The sequence below is a fragment of the Armigeres subalbatus genome, chromosome 2 (assembly GCF_024139115.2).
Source record: "Armigeres subalbatus isolate Guangzhou_Male chromosome 2, GZ_Asu_2, whole genome shotgun sequence".
In the NCBI taxonomy this organism is placed as follows: Eukaryota; Metazoa; Arthropoda; class Insecta; order Diptera; family Culicidae; genus Armigeres; species Armigeres subalbatus.
This window is the reverse complement of record NC_085140.1, coordinates 189339689-189357735: the sequence shown is the minus strand read 5'-3', so window position 1 is coordinate 189357735 and position 18047 is coordinate 189339689. Positions and strand designations below refer to the sequence as shown.

The 18047-nt window shown below is 38.6% G+C and overlaps 1 protein-coding gene across 2 annotated transcripts in view; it reads right to left on the bottom strand.

Moving 5' to 3' along the window:
• The window catches only part of LOC134211403 (protein Smaug-like), a 64521-nt gene that overhangs the window by 25640 nt on the left and 20834 nt on the right, over positions 1–18047 (bottom strand). The window lies entirely within an intron of this gene.

The window sequence follows — 18047 nt, the reverse complement described above, 5'->3', positions numbered from 1 at the left end:
ATAATGGGTCAAATGAGAATGATAATATCCATTGGGTCACTGTTTTATACAACTTTGCATACCTGTTGTAGTACTGTACTGATTGTTTCTGAGGATACGGAAATTAAATTATGAAAGACCATTAAGAACGATTAGGTATACTATCCGGCCTTCAGAGTGCCAGTGAAAGCGATGACCCAATCTCACAGCATTTAATTTCCATTTGAGTAACACTTGGACAATGACAGGTTAAACTAATGATTGTGATAATGTGGCCTGTAAATATGTGTCAATAGAAACATATATTATGCATTCGATACAATCGTTTATGTCATAAAAAATCCGTTATTAGTTTATGAATCTCCTTCTTCTTCTTCTATGGCTCTACATTTGAACTGCCTGCTTTTCAACTTAGTGTTCTCTAAGCATTTCCTCAGTCATTGCATGAGTTATGTATCTTGTGTGGTAAATGCAATGGATACACATCCTAGACCGAACCCGAGAATGGAACTCGCCTTCTCCAGATTGGCAACAACTTTTCTCGCAAGGCTGACTGGAGAGTTTATGATATTCATTCTGTTTTGTCAATTGATTAAAATTAATCATTTGTTGTAACATGTTTTCAGATTTCTAAACATCTTTCAATAACACTAAACATCTTTTAATTGCATGTTTCTATCTAATAGAATTAATTAGTTTGAGGAAATGGCAATGGAAATAGCGCACAAAAACAACACAAACTTCGCTCAAAATCACTTGTTTACCGGTCACCCACCCACCAGGGAACGACGTCGAGCACGAACAAAATAGAATCAAATCAAACGAAATTTGAACTCTTATCGTGCGTCAATTGTTATTGCTACTGAGACTCGAGAGTAGCGTCACGTCTGTCTCTCGTCTCGGGCTAGCCCCCGGGCAGCCCCAGCAGAGGATATTATTTTGTTTTTTTTTCCTATATTTTCGCCAATTAACACCCGCTTGCTGTCCCGTCGCGCTCGTGTAAAGCGGAATTAGCATCTTCCTATTTTTTTTTGCTTCGCGCGAATGGTTTAGTGAGTACGCGTTGCAACTGACCACCACACAACGGGGAATGGAATAAACCAGAGGATGAGGATTGTTTTGATAGAAATAAAGCAATAACATTTTGGATTTTGTGTGAATCAATAAGATTTTTTCTATTAACACTCAATCGACTTGGAACGTGTATTTTTGTTGAGTTTTGCATATAGGTATCAAAGTTTTAGGCAACAGTCTTAAGGTTTTCTGTTTAGTAAATATTGGTTTATAATAGACGTTATTTTTTTGCCACACGTTATTTTGTTCGATTTTAACCACAAAGATTCTACTCTGAATCAACGTGCGTTGCATTTTGTAGCTCCCCATAATAAAGTATAGTTGACTTGGCCCATGCCATAATCTATGGTCAGAGAAGCACGATCGCAAAGCGGCAGATGATAATAATCATGTTTATAGATTAGATGACACTGTGGCTAATCCGGATCGGCCGATGGTTTGCGTCGATCGATGTGGCATTTGTCTTGAGTGTGTGATTTGTTGAGAGCACTTGCGTCTCATGCAAGGTTGATGGTGCTGGTAAGTAAGTTGTTATTGCGATTTGCGCATCAACCGGTGATAACAGAACAGAACGTGGAGAACCGTTATCAGAGAAGCTTTGGATGAGTTTTATTCAAAAGATTGCAAACTGATTAATGTTATTGTAATGAATGGGTTCATAGGTGCTGAGATCTGATGTTCTGAGAATAAAACGTAGAGAGAAATATTTTAGCAGTGGTAGCTCTGTTGAAAATTACGCTTAGGCACATTTGTCTGAATTTAAACCAGCTACATAGCAAATTCTCAAGTGCAAGAAAATGTTTATAGTAGAGCTTTAATAAGATATACCTATTGTGTATATAAAATGATATACATTTATAGACAGAAAAAAATGCCCAAAAGCTTTTTACAAACAACGTGATCAACTCTTTAGATCAAGATATCAGCTATTCAGGGTTTGATTCCGCTGAACAGTTTGACCGAAGTTCAGATATCTTTATTTTAAACTAGCAGACCCGACAAACTTCGTATCGCCTAAAATTGATTTATTCTTTGCTTAGTTTTCGAGTTATCGGTTCAGTGGTTTCGGAGTCTACTGTTCTTGGCACTAACATTGCCATCACTGAGTAATAATTGATGTTTGATTAGTTAAGTTCTTGGCCCCATTCCGGAGACCTATAGATATATGGAATGACGAAGCACTTGTTCAGACAGAATTTTTTTTCGATTTTCGCATTTTTTGCGCTTTTCTGGTATAGATTCCACAGGAACGTAACACTTCCGACTTTGTTGGTGAAGAACGAAGAAAAAATGGAAATGGAAAAGCCCAGATCTGCACAATATTGTTTGTTTCAGCAGCTTAAGATGAAATATGGCAGATGATGCCATCGTGCTTAACTTGAAAACGCGCTGAAAATTATTTGTTTTCAGTTGCATTCTACTTTGAAGAAATCTCAGTGAAATAGTCAGTACGCCGAAAACTCAGTAATTTTTTTACCGACTTTTGGTGGAACACCCAGTGAATACCACTAATTACCGAAAACTCAGTACGAAAAATACTGCATACTGTAATTTGACACAACAATTACGGAAAATCAGTAATTTATAATGGAGTAGCTGATTTTCTCGGTAATTTTCATGTTTTACGGTACAAAACCGTAAAAAAATTTACCGAACAAGAGAGTCGAGAATAAGTGTGTATAAGGTTCAGACAGACAGAAATTCATTTTTATGTTTCATTATATCAAAGTTTCGACAACATTCATTAAAATAAAATTGCGTTAAAACCGAAATGATTTTTAGGCAAAAAAAATATTTTTTAGTGAGTGCCAAGCAGATAAAGAAGTAGAAGCTTCGTCTGCTATAGAGGGTTATATAATATGAAGTTTAACCAGCACATCTGGATCTTTCAGTTTGGATTTGAACCGAAAAATATTATTTTCTCCATTCACCTGGAATTACTTAACGCCTTTAGCGTACTCGATGTTTCGTCATTCGAACCACATTTCCTCGCCCGAAAGCCGTTGCACCCAACTATAATCATCGCCCCTCCAAAGCGCCTTCCACCCTTTACAAGAAAATAAAACGATAATACCAGGGTGGCCAGCACAAATCAAACTTCAATTTCCCGGTTTTTTCCGGTTTTCTCCCGATTTTTATTTCAAATTCCCGGTTGTGATATCCTTGTTAAAATAACAAAAAAAAAATTAAAAATATTATGTGGTGAAGAATTTATTTCAAAGATGGTTAGATTTCCTTATTTTTTTCAAAGACGATTAACCTATTCAAGATGAGCTCACGAGCGAATCAAATTCTTCAGCCGGTCAGCCCTTCATCGATAAGAGCGGCTTCTTTCTCAGCATCTGCTAACAATCGTGCACTTTTTGCCTCAAGCTCTTTCATTAGTCGTGTTGTATCCCGTTTTCTTTGCGTTTCTCTCTCAATTTCTGTTTTCTCCGCTTGTTGCCTTTCCTGGAAAGATTTGTATCTGGTGTACGCATTTCTAGCGTACACTATCATCTGCTTTTTGATAGTAACATTTTTTATTCCTCCGGTCTCCATTACTGTGTCATATACAAGACGCTGCGCCACAAGACTTGTTTCCATCTGGTTGACTACTAGGCATTCCTTATTGACAGAAAATCCTCTCTCCATTGTGGCGTTACCATGACTGAGAATAAGAAGCTTTTTGACGAAGAGCGAAAAGCTCGGCAATTCCACAGGGGAGCATTCAATCGTATTCATTCAAAACTTATCCAATCGCGTATAATGTCTTCGATAACTCGCAGCTGCAGCCTTTGCCGTTGAAAGCTTCGAGAGTCTAAAAAAATCCTGCTTCACTTTGTCCGAAAGGTGATTTTTTGCAACTAGATGTTCAAGGCAGAGGTCCAGGCGCTTTCCGCATACATCAGGCGATTGCTTCAAACACAACGGATTGAGGCATGACATATACGTAGTCAAAGGATAACCGAGTGGAGAACGCTCGATTATTTTTTCGATGAACCCTTTAAAAATACTCTACAGTCATTCCGAAATTGCACAAATCTCTTTTCTGGAATTTTTTCCTTGCTCTTATTTTCAAGTGACTTTAATGCAGTTTTTCTGCTAAATCAAATATCAACTTTCGCAGCTGACAGGAAGTCATCATCGTCAAGAGATATTTAAATAAGCGCATTAGATCTGCCCTTCATCGCTTCCGGTTTCATGGCTTTGTTCATCGTGATTCTGAGAAGCTTTGTAAGGTCATCGTACAGAAAAGGGGTCATCGGAGCTTCAGACTGGAAACTCTTGAGAAATGGCTCACAACTTCCAGGTGCAGCGATGAAAAACTTAAGCTTGGCCTCAAAGAATGGATCAGCAATGGCCTCTGCAATTGTCTCGAACACTTCCGATTTCGTTACAGCCGGAAAGCTTCGCTTGAAATCTGGATTCGATTCTTTGACCTGTTTCTCGCTTTGTGCTTTTACAGCCCGTTCATAGGTTTTCAAAGCCGGAATTAAATCCATTGCTCTGTTTGCAACCGTTTGGTTCTCCACCCATCTTACTGAACAAAACTTTAGCGGGAACACGGTTGACCCGGTAACCGCCGTAAATTCTGCACGCCGCAATGGCATGTTCTTAAACAAATTATGGAGCGAAATCAAAAAATTGTCGACTTACCACTCAGGTTTTTTCATCCCATTCAAAAAAGCATTGTGTGTGACGTGTAAGCCGCAGCTCGCTATATTCAGTAAGCTGAAATTCGGACCTCGCTGCTCCTTCATTTCTTTGTAGAAGTTTTCTTGTAAAGCTAGGTTCACGTTTGGCCCATCCATGGAAATTTGGATTACTTTTTCGATCAAGCGGGGGTTGGACGAAAAACAATCTTTCAATCCTTTCAAAAGATCTTGCGCTCGCGTCGATGTCAAGAACACAGATCCCAAATACCTGCTCGTGACACTCTGAGTTTCTTGGTTCCAAAACCGTATGCCTACGTCGAGTTGCTGACGTTGGGCAACTTTATTTAGCGTTTCGTCGAAACCAAGTACAAATTCAGAAGTTTTCTCTATCATATTGAGTAAATTCTCTGAAAAATATGGAGCCAAACCATGGGTAATCAAATATCCTATCTTTGTCCGTCCCAGCTCAAGCTTTGAAGCTATTTCGCTATCCGGAAACATCAAGGGAAACAAACTGACATCTTCTCCGGCACCTCGATTTGATTTGTGCGCCATGACAGTTTGCATAGCCCACACAATTTCAGCTGAAGTAACTTTGTCACTTAAAGATACTTGCTCATCAAACCTGATCCACTTGCAGCATTGCCGCTACTCTGCGTAGCAATATTGCTGGAATAAGAAGGAATATTTGCTGCCAAGGTGTTTGCCGGGTTGTCTGAAATAAATATTTAGAAGGTTCATGAGTATGTGGGAATCAATATACATATCACAACGACATTTTTAAAATCTTCAATTGTCTTTTACCGATTTTCAAAGGATCAGCCGGGGCATTTTGAGCATGATCTGGAATGAATATGAGCATAGGCGGAATAAGTATATTATCACTACGATCAATAGATAATCACTAGCTGTATTTAGACGCTTACCGTTTGCTTGTGATTTACTCCCAGAAGTGACAGCAAACAAACCCACACTCTAAATAATCATCACGTCATATTCACGTGAAAAATCACGTAACTGAACTGTCTTGAACAAACGACGATTGTTACGTGACGTTGGTAATGTTCACCTGAAATTAACGTAACTTTTACTAAAAATCTTGGTGAATATGTTTGTATGTACTCGTAAACAACTTAAGTGAGATTGTGTTAGTGTGATTGCAGCTTCGGCATTTACGGAAAACCAGCATTGTAAACAATCTTCACGTCAGATTTACCTGAAAACAAACGTGGTTATCATCCACCATACTTTTCACGTGGAAGTGACTTGACAATCACGTAAGAATGAATGATACATAACCTAAACAAAGTTAGGCTTCGCAGAGGTAAAGGATATTTTAGGTGCAACTAGGCAAGAATTTTCCGAACCTTCAGTTCCCTCCTTGGAAAAAATATCAACGGAAGTCGCATGAAATTTAGAAGATTCGTAGAAAAGTGATTTGGAAGAAGTTTAAGCTACATGAAGTCTAGAACTACAGTTTTTCGGTAGCGTTAGCATAAAAAATTTATTTCAGATTTCAACGTCCAAGGATGGACTACCTTTTGATTGGTTCAACATCGGAAATAGCAGCAATGTTTGTGAAAGAATCTAGTTTCAACATTGCTGTCCACATCTGATAAATTTCATTCGACATTCGTTGATTTGTTCTCCAACAGTGTTTCCGAAGTGCAATTGCCGAATGACAGCATTCCTTGTTTAATATTAAAGACATCATTTTGCATCAAATGCATTTCAACGCATCAGCAACGCGAAGAGGAAGCTGGCAGTTACTAACTTATTTTGCATTCATTAAAAAAAAAAAACAATTTTGTAATATATTTCAAAGCATACCTGATATCATGTAGCTTTCACTAAAAGTTCACGTAACCAGTACGAAGCAATCACGTAAGGTTCACCTGATCAAACACGTAACTACTTTCAAACTTCTCGTCATTAGTACTGGAAAATCCAGTCAGATTCACCTGATAAATCACGTAACTCACCGAAGCTAAGTTTTGTTCAGGTTACATGCCATTCAGGTCACTCTTACGTGAAAAGTGTGGTGGATGAGAACCACATTTGTTTTCAGGTAAACATGACGTGAAGATTTTTCAGAGTGCACTGTAAGGTTCGTTCGTCGAGTTTTTTCTTCTAACTGGTGCCTTTTGCCTTTTTCGTGACTTGTGAAGGCCACTTTCCCGATAGTGTCGATTTTAAAAGTTTGATTGCACCACACGCATTTAGCCGATTTGTTGTCCTGCGTAACAGCGGTACACCATGGGAACATCTCCTTATATTTCGCAGAAAATGCCGTACACATCACGAATTGATTTATTTACTCCCGAAAGAACAAGTGTGTCTGAACTAAACTGCAACTCACTACGGAATTCAAAATCATTAACTACATAACGGATCACTCAAACCATCAGGAAAGTCGCTTTCTAAAATACCTGTACAATTTACTGTAGGCTAGAATGAGTCTTTCAGATGCAAAGTGTGAGTAGCACAAAGATCATCAAACAAAGGTGAGGCAGTTGAAATTATCTTTTCTCTTGCTTTTGCTCTCATTCACGCCATTTGCTATTCACACACTGTCACTCAATCACCATTGGTTAGCAAAGCAGGTAATGTGTAAAGAAGAGTATCAAGTATCAACTTTTTTGTTGATGGAAATGAAAATACAGAAGGGGCAATGAGAAAAGATACTGAGGTGAGGAAGAAAACCAAATGCAAGTGTATTAGTGAACGATGGAAAATGTAAACAACAAGGCACGCACACAAAATATGGATTTCCATACCTTAGTATCTATTTTCATTGCAGATGGGGTTCCATCTACGTAATACAATTTCGGCGAGCTCAAATATACAAACAAAAAAATTGTTGAATGTTTTCCCGGTGATTATTCAAATTCCCGATTAATTCCCGGTTTTTTCCCGGCGGTTTTCATTTCCCGACTTTTTCCCGGTTTTCCCGGTTCACTGGTCACCCTGGATAATACAGAAGTTGAATAAAAAAATTGCTTACAAATTTTATTTTAAGTTACGAACACTATTTTCACTCTAAAGTCTTCAAGATTTATCTTAAATCATGTCCCTCTACCAATTACTCTAAAATAAAGAAACCCTTCTTAGCCTAGCGGTAAGACGCGCCGCTACAAAGCAAGACCATGCTGATGGTGGCTGGGTTCGATTCGGATTGGAAATTGTCTCGATTTCCCTGGGCATAAAAGTATCATCGTTTAGCCTCATGATATACGAATGCAAAAATGGTACCTTGCCTTAGAAACCTTGCAGTTAAGGGGCCGTACACATATTACAAAGGCACTTATGGGGCCACCTGTGCACTGTGCCACCTCATTCATACACCTCACTTCAATCATTGATAATAGCCTAAAAGAAGGCAAATAAGGTAAGGAACGCACTGTACAGAGGATGCATGATGCATGAAAGAACTTAATTTTTCAATAGTTTAGCGTTGATAATCAAAAGTTTCAATACTACCGTGATGTGCCCTAATTTCGCGCGCGCCCTAACTTCGCGCATTATAAAATCATTTATTTTTTTCAATTTTTAGGTATACCAGTCAAAATTGAAAAATCTGGAGGATTACAAAATATCATTGTTGTTGAACGTTTTTCACGAAAAAATTTGAAAAACAAACTTGGTTTAGGACACCAAATAAAATTATTTCAATTTGATCCTCCCATCGACCGCCATATTTGCTTGTGCTTAGCACAGCGACGAAGAACATGACCCAAGTGATTTTACTGTACAAAACTGGCTACTTTTTGGAAATATTTGTATCCATTATGCTCTGTTGGATATGTTTATTCGTCATTACTATTAAAAAGTGTAAAATTTTATGTATTTTGTGTTTATTTAGACTTTCGCTTTGTGAGCGAAATTAGGTATATTAAAGTAATTATGGTGCCTAATTTCGTTTATTGTTGTTGTGTAGTTTCATTTGCAACATTCTTATGAAACAAAAGCAATATAATACACAGGACAGTTTTACACTGAATAGAACCCGAAAAGTTCATTCCCATACGCTTTTTATCTAATTTTCAGGCGGATAACCACCGACATCGACTAATGTTGACTTGAAAAATCTTATTGATCAGTGCCTGCAATAGCTACCAAATCCGATGTGTAAAATGATGCTAAAATGTGCGATGTGTAAAATGATGCTAAACTTAAGATAAAACTACAGCAGCTTTTTCGATAATATATATAATATTGAAGATGTCTTGAATAAAAAACATATCTCGCATTTATTTTCATAGGGGCGTAACTGTATTGATCGATTTCTCTTAATCGATTTTATATTTTGTTAATAATTCAATTGTTTCAAAAGCTACAACCGTGATTATTGATTCTGGTGCAATATACAATCATTCTTTATCACACTAAACCATTAAATCATCACTAAATTAATGATTTCGTGTGTGTTACTTCTACGTGAAGTTAACGATTTAATATCAGTGTGAAGCGATGGAGATATATCAGCTTCCACACTGATATTCTTCCTCCCTTCATACGGGAGCTTGGCAGAAGGAAGGTCGTGCGATATGTGCCATCACAAATATTGCCTCCGCTCGCTTTCAAATCGACTTCTATAAAAACATTCTTCATGCCTGCCGTATCCTAACGGAACTATCAATTCTATACTTTCGCCTCTAATGCTATCATGAACATGTACGTCCAAGTTTGGAAGATGATATTAGCATTTCCATATCATCATTAAATCATCGCCAAAATAGCGCATTTCGCCACAATAATAAAAAGAAAACATCGACGAAGAGAAATCGATCAATACAGTTACGCCCCTATGAAACTAAGCGCGAGATATTTGAAGATGTCCTATGTAAGAGATAGCGGAACTTAAGACTTTCTTTCGTGACGTCTCGAAAATTTAAACTGTTTTTATACACCAGCTAAACATTGCTCATACAATGCCTTTTTTCTTAAAATATGGTTTATATTTCAGAAGCAAACAATATTTTAGGAATTATGACTTGTGTCAACTAAAATGCATGAAGTAAAATCTAAGCAAAGCTCCAGGGTCGAAATATAGGCACATACCATTTCGACTAAAGAATGGGTCACTGACGGCTGTCTAATACCGTTATATGCATATTTTGAACAATGGATGCATGCTTCTATTGGTTAATTGATTATATTTCATCAAACCAATAACGATATTCAATTCCAAACATGAGCGAAGTTAGGAACACTTTTGCGCGAAATTAGGAACTATCCTATTTTCTTGCGCGAAATAAGGAGCATACAACGGTCTCGGATTCATGCTCCAATTTTTTTTAAATAGCAGCAAAATTTTCAAGTAATATTTTTTTGAGAACCTAGAATTCTTCTACTACGTGATGCAGTAGCAAATGTTTCCAAATGGCCACTACATGTTTTTTAATGAACGTTTTAACTTTGTCAGATCTTAAGTGCGCGAAGTTAGGGTACTTCACGGTACTGGCAAATTGGTGGAGAGTTTGCCAATCGATTAATATATAAATCTTTAAAATCCGTTGAAAGATAAAGGAACTATTAATGTTACAAATCTTACCTGATTTCGTGACGGTCTCCAATTTTGAAATTTTCATTTTACAACCTGTATCCGAGTCTTCCCCTTAAAGGTAGTTTACGTCAAAATCTTACATGGGGGGAGGGGGGTCAAAAACCCAGCAAAATGCTTACGTAATATGTGTACGACCCCGAATAACTGTGGAAGTGCTGAATGGGATGTAATGTCAATAAGAAGAAGAAAGAAACGTGACCACTTAACTTACATTTTAAAATTCCCGACTTTTTCCCGATATTTTTGAAAAAATCCCGATATAATTTTGAAGATTAAAAAAACGCGAACAGTCATAATTTCTTCTAAAAGTGAGTTGACGATTACATTTTTTGTTAAATATCTTAGCTGCGCATATGCACAGCAAATGTCTCGAAATCGACAAATTGAAATGAAACTTGCGAAAACGAATCCACGTGTCTTGGTTCGAACCCTCAACATCCTACTTACTTCTCGACATTTACTGTCAAAAATTTTATCTGGTTTTATTGTCTCAGTCAATTCTTTTAATAATTTAAGCTCATTTTTTTAAGGCTTCTAAGAATGAAATCAGCAATGATTCAGTTTCATTGCAAATTTTTGAACGTTTTTCAAATCTTGAGTGAAATAGAACAAACTCGCTTTCCCCGGCCCCAGCAGTGTTCTATTCGTGTTTGAAAAAATCTTCATTTCATGAAAAAAAATATTGCTCTTTGTGGATTTGTGGATCAAAGTGGCGAATTGTGGATCAAAGTGGATTGGAAACAAATGAAAAATATTTGAATCTCGTGATTCACTCGTGGTTCAAATCCGCAGAAAATAGAACTGAACGGTATAACAGTTTTAAGCTTTTGAAATTCAACTGTTATAAAAAAATGAATCTAGAACAACTGCTGGGAAAATGGATGTTTCAGATTCAAAATGACAGCCCAGAAGAATTCGAATCATTGCTGATTTTGCTATAGTTAACGAGTTAACCGTAATAAATAATAACCGTAATAAATTAATAAATTGAAAAATCCGTTGAGCGAATAAACATGTTTGCATCTGCCAATATTTTGGCATCCATCTTCTCTAACACCTTCGTGTTTAAGAGATAAGCCAGTCCAAGGCTTAAATCTTTTCAATTAAGGGCCAATTTCTTCACCTCCACTTAACTCTTAAGCAGTGCTTACCCATACACGGGTTTAAGCACTAAGCGGAGGTGAAGAAATCGGTCCTAAGATACTAATAATTATAACCTTTATGTCTTTCATTGCTTGTTACCTATCTCTTATTTTTGCCTCAATCTATTTTGAGTTAATGAGACTTATTTTACCTTGACAACTTAATTTTTATGGATTTGATTATTTTTACTATTGAAACACATCCTGATATTGTTATAGCATCATACTTTATTGTTTATGCTAGTCTTTCCTTCACCCTTATGCTGGTTTACGACCAAATTCTGCTCTATAATCTAAAGCACTTCTCCTGTACATCATTACCATGTGATAAAATCAAGATGTTAACAACGAATGATCAGAGATTGTTGAGATGTGCGCCTGGAAACGAACATAATTGGATATACTCGATTACGGTCCATAGAGTTTCCAGGCAAAACTCGAGTCACTTTCAAAAAAATATCGAACAAGCATCATATTCAGGGATCTACAAGCTGCAACAAAATGCTAATTATCTTTTTCTAGGACCCTCGGAGATTTCCTTGGTCTCATAGATAAGCCTTCCGAAGCGTAGGTGGCATGTTGCTTTCATAATCACTACAGCAATACCATTTTCATCATACTCTGACAAAGCCGGATAGTTCCTCAAATAGTTTCAAACGTTATGTGGAAAGGCCAATCCATTTAAAAAAATAAATGATGTTTCTTCATGCTTTACACTAGAATAATTATACATAAATTTATAAAATGAATAATTCTGGTACTTATTCAAAGTGACGTATGTGATTTCGTAAACAAAGATTCAAACGTCGATTTGTCCAATCTGATGGCACTCCCACGCAAACCAATACCACCCACAGGTAGCCGAAGGCTTCCCCTACCTGTCTGTGGTGATGGTTTGCGTGGGAACTATCAGATTGGACAAATAAATGTTTGAATCTTTGTTTACAAAATCACATACGTCCTTTTGAATAAGTACCCGAGAATTGGTGACTTTTTTCCCGATTTTTTGTATAATTTCAAGAAATTCCCGACTTTTTCCCGCATTTTCCGCATGGACTTTCAATTCCCGCATTTCCCGATTTCCCGATTCACTGGCCACCTGAGAAAGGCTTTTCACGCTTCTAAAAAACCGTCTCAATACTTATTCAAATATCCTAAAAAAATCTCTGGATAATTCCTCCAAAAGTTCTTAATAAAATTCCAAATAAAGTAAAAGTTTCTCGAAATGAAACTTTCCCAACAATCCTTCGGGATTTACTCCAAAACATACATCAAGAATTCTTCCAGAGTTTCAGAATTGTAAAGTAAATAAAGTAAAAGTTTCTCGAAATGAAACTTTCCCAACAATCCTTCGGGATTTACTCCAAAACATACATCAAGAATTCTTCCAGAGTTTCAGAATTGTTTTGAATAAGTCTCCTATAAAATAATTGAAAAAAAAACTGTTCAATTTACTCCGCAGTCAAGTTCTGCTCATAAATCCTTCTATCTAACAAGTAAAACTAATTGCTCTTGAAGGATTTTGTTGTAAACTTTTGTAGTAGATCGTTATGATATTAATCAATAAGTTTCATTCTAAAAAACCCAATGGCACAAGAAATTCTACTAAACTTTTAATTAGGAATTCTAGAAAGGCAAAAATCGATTATTTTACAAGCATTGCCGAGCCACGTGGACCGACAATTAAACTGAGTATTATTTATAAATTATTGATTTAATATGGTTAGGGACCTAATTGGAGTTATTCGGAATCATTTCTCAAAGTAAAAATCCGGACAATGAGGAAGACTTGCCCCCTAGGTTGCCCGATAGAAACATTGAATTCTTGCATACGGTTTGAACAATCAATCGTTGAAGCGTTATAACATTTTTTGTAGACGTTTTAGTAACGTACCTTATTCAGCAAAGTTTTTCGGCATATTTCAAACTATATGCTAACGTATTGAATCACGTGATTGACGATAAATTGAAGCCACAAAAAAACAACGTTTTCCCTTACTAATCTTCATATAAATTTCAAACGCGATGCGGAAAGCGGTGACGCAACCAATCGAGCCAATCTTTTTGATTACATCTTTTTGAACACATTGATCTCACTAGATGACCCCTTCTTCAAAAGTACGCAATTGATCGGAATAGGGCGAAGAGTGTATGATTCCTTCTTTAAAAGTACACGTTTGCCCGGAGTAAGACAAAAGTAGATGACTTCTTCTTGAAAAGTGTGCATTTGCCCGAAATAAGGCAAAAAATAAATGATCACTTCTCCAAAAGTACGCAAATGCCCGGAGTAAGGCAAAAAAGTAAATTACTTCTTTTAAAGTATGCATTTGCGCGGAATGAGACAAAAGAATAATTGACCCCCGTAAAAGAGCCCTGCTTTGAAAGTACGCATTTGTCTGGAATAAAGCAAAATATTATATGAATTCTTCTTTGAAAGTACGCAATTGCCCAGGATAGGCAAAATATTCCTGATTCCTTCTTTAAAAGTATTTGTTTTCGGACCACCTTATTAAACCAAATGCTCAAAGCAGTGCCTAACTTTTCAAATTGCAACAGCTCAAAGCTTTTTATTTCGTCAAAACGATTATGTCGTATTAAACGAATAATATTATTACTATCTTTTTCAGTTTATTGTTACAATTTCTACTCATTTATAGTTTTTCCGTTAACCCTCTCTTCCCCACGACTTTTTTCAAAGATTTCAATAGGTAGGAATCATCTATGGAAAAAATGGTAGAACAAAAGTAATTTGACATAGCTAAAATTAGTGGAAAATGAAAAAAAGTGTTTGATTGTAAATCAATAGTCACTTGATTGTTTTCAATAGTTTCACTATTTTTACTCACAATTGATTATATACAGTCTAATGAAACCATAAAGTTGTGCCAAATAATGCTCTTTGTTGTTGAAAAAATTCGATGAATGTTGGAAGGTGCAAAATTTGATGGAGCTCTACAGCTACCATGGGAAGGAAAGGGTTAAACTTCTTCCTTTTTTAGGCCGTCTCTGCTGTGCGAGTATTTTGATCTACAACATTTGCTATTAGAAATTTCAGCAGCGATTATATGGAATAAACTTCTTCTCACCTACTAAGGACTTCGAAATCGAAACCGCTTTTAATTTTCTCCCACAATGTCTCTTATTTCTAATCACAAATCCGCTAAATAATAAACGATCGTTAGCTGATTATTTCTTCTGCCAATTCTTCGCTCTCGGCTTAACATTGGGCGGCTACAAGACGGTAGACTAGCCCAAGCATACGCGCAGCAGCTGGAAGTGGCACTTCCAACAGAGCAGCTAGGCGCAGCGTCTCTTGAAGATGGCTGGAGAGATATTCGATCCGCCATTGGTAGCACCGCAACCGCTGCACTTGGCACGGTGCCCCCGGATCAGAGAAACGACTGGTATGACGGCGAATGTGAGCAGTTAGTGGAAGAGAAGAATGCAGCATGGGCGAGATTGCTGCAACACCGCACGAGGGCGAACGAGGCGCGGAACAGACAAAACTCGATTTTCCGGAGGAAAAAGCGCCAGCAGGAAGATCGAGACCGTGAAGAGAAAGTTCTATGAGAAATTAAACCGTTCACGTAAGGGCCACGTGCCACAGCCTGATATGTGTAAGGACATAAACGGGAACCTTCTTACGAACGAGCGTGAGGTGATCCAAAGGTGGCGGCAGCACTACGAAGAACACCTGAATGGCGATGTGGCAGACGAAGATGGCGGTATGGTGATGGACCTGGGAGAACGCGCGCAGGACATAATTCTACCGGCTCCGGATCTCCAGGAAATCCAGGAGGAGATTGGCCGGCTGAAGAACAACAAATCCCCTGAGGTTGATCAACTACCAGGAGAGCTATTTTCACACGGTGGCGAGGCACTGCCTAGAGCGCTGCACTGGGTCATTACCAAGATTTGGGAGGAGGAAGTTTTGCCGCAGGAGTGGATGGTGTGTGTGTCCCATCTACAAAATCGGTGATATAAGCTGGATTACCGCGCAATCACATTGCTGAATGCCGCCTACAAGGTACTCTCCCAAATTTTATGCCGTCGACTAGCACCAATTGCAAAGGAGTTCGTGGCGCAGTGCCAGGTGGGTTTTATGGGCGAACGCTCCATCACAGACCAGGTGTTCGCCATTCGCCAAGTACTGCAGAAATGTCGCGAATACAACGTGCCCACACATCATCTATTCATCGACTTCAAAGCCGCATATGATACAATCGATCGGGACCAGCTATGGCAGCTAATGCACGAACACGGTTTTCCGGATAAACTGACACGGTTGATCAAAGCGACGATGGATCGGGTGTTGTGCTTAGTTTGAGTTTCGGGGGCATTCTCGAGTCCCTTCGAAACCCGCAGATGGTTACGGCAAGGTGATGGTCTTTCGTGTTTGCTATTCAACATCGCTTTGGAAGGGGTAATACGAAGAGCAGGGATTAACACGAGTGGTACAATTTTCAATAAGTCCGTCTAGCTATTTGGCTTCGCCGACGACATAGATATTATGGCACGTAACTTTGAAGATGGAGGAAGCCTACATCAGACTGAAAAGGGAAGCTAAGCGGATCGAACTAGTCATCAACACGTCGAAGACGAAGTACATGATAGGAAGAGGTTCAAGAGAAGACAATGTGAGCCACCCACCGCGAGTTTGCATCGGTGGTGACGAAATCGAGGTGGTAGAAGAATTTGTGTACTTGGGCTCACTGGTGACTGCCGAAAATGACACCAGCAGAGAAATTCGGAGACGCATAGTGGCTGGAAATCGTACGTACTTTGGACTCTGCAAGACGCTCCGATCGAATAGAGTTCGCCGCCGTACCAAACTGACAATCTACAAAACGCTCATTAGACCGGTAGTCCTCTACGGACACGAGACCTGGACGATGCTCGTGGAGGACCAACGCGCACTTGGAGTTTTCGAAAGGAAAGTGCTGCGTACCATCTATGGTGGGGTGCAGATGGCGGATGGTACGTGGAGGAGGCGAATGAACCACGAATTGCATCAGCTGTTGGGAGAACCATCCATCGTTCACACCGCGAAAATCGGACGACTGCGATGGGCCGGGCACGTAGCCAGAATGTCGGACAGTAACCCGGTGAAAATGGTTCTCGACAACGATCCGACCGGCACAAGAAGGCGAGGTGCGCAGCGGGCAAGGTGGATCGATCAGGTGGAAGATGACTAGCGGACCCTCCGTAGACTGCGTGGTTGGCGACGTGTAGCCATGGACCGAGCCGAATGGAGAAGACTCTTATATACCGCACAGGCCACTTCGGCCTTAGTCTGAATAAATAATAATAAAAAATAATAATACTATTCGCTCTCACTTTTGACGTTTTCGACACATCCATCGTGTATACACGAACAAAAACCACGATATCCTGGACTGGAGGTTCTACCATCAACAAGTCATGTTCCGAGACACTTTTCGAAGACGAATCGAAGTCGGTCCCATCATCACACACCGGATAATAGTTTTTTTAACTGTGAATCCTTGTTGAAGGCTCTGTAAACCGTTATCAACCCGATAATGGCGATGATTTGATTCGTATCCGCACTCTCGATTTTTTTCTCAATATTTTGGGGTCACTTTTATATGGGCTCCATCCATATGGCTTCATAATTATTTCAAACTAAAACATGCCTTCCCAGTAAACATGTATACAAATAACAATCATCAATTGAAAATTCACGTCCTTTTAGGCTGGGATGCAAAACATGTCCTTAAAAATCGAGATAATGATCCTCAACAGGGATTGAATCCTAAAGAGAATGAACAAGTCTCTCACTTATCATCTCTGTATACATATACGATATGTAGCATACCGCGAGAGACTTTTTTCGCAAGGTGTCATGATAGAGAACTGATTCGGGATGTTATACCCCATGATAAATTTCTTTTAGAAAGCTCCAAATCCGGGGAGCACTTGCTTTGATGTTGCATTTCAACTTGTTCTGCACAGCTGTGCAGTAACCAACACGAAAGAAGCGAAAACAAAGCGAGAATCCCATTTTTCTGTGGGGGCTGCCTATCCGATTCTGTTTTTTCGCACTTGTATACAAGCTTGTTATGATTCGGAACAGTTTTGACCTCTCTTTTATCGTTGTTCGTTATCTATTGAGAGCGATTTCTGCAAACCCTGATTCTCAATCATGACCATTTTGAATGTAAGACCAGCGGTAATGTTATAAATTATTTCCATCGGTGTATAGGCCATTTATTTGTTACTTTACTTTACACGCTCAATCGCCGTGGGAAGTTGGGTAGTTTTATCTCGTTTCAAATACTGGAGTGTTCTTGAAAATATGTTCAAGATTTGTAACCATATTTGAGAAAGGGACATTCGTATCATCTGAAAAAAAAAATGAATCAAAACGTTTATGTGCTTGTATTGCTCGTGTGTCTGATGTGAAAAGATGTTTACCAAAAATCGTGTTCCGTAAATTAGCGAATCGAATAATCAGAAATCGTTGCGATGCAAATATAAGTCAAACATCACAATACCCAAAACAACTCGTGTGCCATATTCGACGGACGATCCGAAAACTGCAAACGAACGCACAAGATGGATTACACAACGCAACGCCGCCCGCCGTCGTTACAGCTGCCACTGCAGCTGCTGGCGAGGTCGGGGGAA